A 2,045-nucleotide genomic window follows, 5' to 3' on the forward strand; every position below is an offset into this window, starting at 1 on the left:
CTACATGTACGCATTGTACTGTGTGTTTCAAATGGCAAACAATGCTACCGTAACGCAAGGTCTAACTCAAGGGTCTCAAAACGCGGTGCGGCATGCGGCCGCGATGTATAAACGCTTTAAACGCCATAAACGTGGTGCGGCATGTGATGCATCTTTAAACTTTAAAATAATTAACAATTACAGTACTGTCAGTACATATTTGTTTCATAGATTTAGAAAAATAAAATTCACTCCAAAAACGCCCATCAAACTTCACACGATTTTTAGCACAACTGTCCAGTGTCCATTGTCCAGCCGTTTTATTGCGTGAGTGAGACTCGTATTGTTACATCACAATGACATTTCCTATTCACTTATTGTGTCGTTATTGCAATAGTAACCTTGGTATTTGCTGGCCACTGTTCAGCTCTTCAAGAGCTTAGTTTTTTCCGTGCTTTCTGAATTTTGATTGCAAGATTTTTATTCTCCAGGTCCGTCGTTTCGTTGGCGTCCTTTTTTTTGCGTTCATGCAGCGTTTTTCATCTCTTTGTTCTACTACTTTTTCCTGGGATCTAACATTCTTCATGCGTTGTTACTACCTTTTTTAATGCGTTTTAACTGTATTATTTTGTTTATTGACTTCATACTGTGTATTGCGGCTCTCGGGATAAGTTATAAGAGTTCATTTAGCCCTCAGACCAATTTGAGTTTGAGACCATTGGTGTAACCCAATTTGCAATCTGACCTTCCACATTAAAGGAAGCAAATAAAGGTTGATATGATAGTCATTTTTAGTATTTAAACCATGAAGGGTGGATAATGCAGTAGTAGACACATGCCATATGATGTGGAAGACCTCACACTAGTATAGTACCGTAGCACTGAAATAACAATCAATTTAAGGTGCATTACAGTGAAAAAGTTTCATAGCTTGTTGTTTCGTGTCTTCTGGAGAAGTTACAGCATGACCTATCACTCTATCATCATTATAAATTTCATGGTCATTGCCTCCTGCATCAGTTCTATCTCCAAAAAAATGAATTTCACTGAATCCAAAATCTTTTACATGATTAAGGCAGAATCGCTTGTCCCAACCAACAGGAAATACATCAAAACTGATTTGTCCACCAATAGAAAAAATTAAACCTTTTTCTTTAAACTCTTCTTGTAAGCTGCTAACAAATTTTTTACGTATGTTATGAACCTTATCATATTCATAAAATTCTAACCGTTCTTCTTGGGAACAACTTCTACCTACAGGACATATATTGAGCATTCCTTTTCGAAATTCAATAAAAGTGCCTCTCTTTCTTGGAAGTGTTAACTTGGACATATATGACATGCAGTAATTCAAGAATTGCTGCATTAATTCCTCACCAAGGTGAGTTTCAATTCTATTTTCGGCTATAAGATTGCCATTCTTGTAAGCAACAAGTCCATTTTCTGCAAAAACATAATCAAATGAGTTGAAAATATCTTGTGAATCTTCTCCTAGCTGTTCTACTAATTTAGGTAAGTCAGAACTTCCAACAATCCCAAGTGTGTGTTTTTCCTTTAGCTGGGTAAGAAAGTTTTTCATCTCTTTAGAAATTTTTTGCCGTGGCAAAGTGATTGTTCCATCAACATCAAACAGACATAAAATTGACTTATTTTTACTCGACATCTCCTTTAATTGTGATAACCTTTTAAGCTGACCACAAATGACCTATATGCACCTGGGTTAAAATGCACTACTGGTCTACTGCATAGTGCATATTAGGCAAGTCAAAAGATCACCATCAAAATATATAATACAGTAACCCACTACTTACTAAATAATGAAATATATAGCCTACACACAAATGCTTTTACATTTCATAGCCTAAGTACATGTGTTTACCTCACACATCAAAGTTTCGATTGTCATTTATTTTTTTGACTTATGAACTGCATTTGGACTTGCGGTTTATTATTATCTGAAATTGCACATATATTATATAATATATATATAATACCATTTAAAAGTAGAGCTTATGACGTTAAGGCACAAACATTTTTGTGAAAATGGCAAAAATTGCCAATTTTTA

The 2,045-nt window shown here is 35.0% G+C and overlaps 1 pseudogene; it reads right to left on the reverse strand.

Annotated features, from left to right (window-relative positions):
* Positions 1-759: 759 nt before the first annotated feature.
* Positions 760-1,642, reverse strand: LOC145775546 (phosphomannomutase 2 pseudogene; annotated as a pseudogene).
* Between the last annotated feature and the right edge of the window lie 403 nt (positions 1,643-2,045).

The sequence above is a fragment of the Aplidium turbinatum genome, chromosome 8, assembly GCF_918807975.1.
Source record: "Aplidium turbinatum chromosome 8, kaAplTurb1.1, whole genome shotgun sequence".
In the NCBI taxonomy this organism is placed as follows: domain Eukaryota; kingdom Metazoa; phylum Chordata; class Ascidiacea; order Aplousobranchia; family Polyclinidae; genus Aplidium; species Aplidium turbinatum.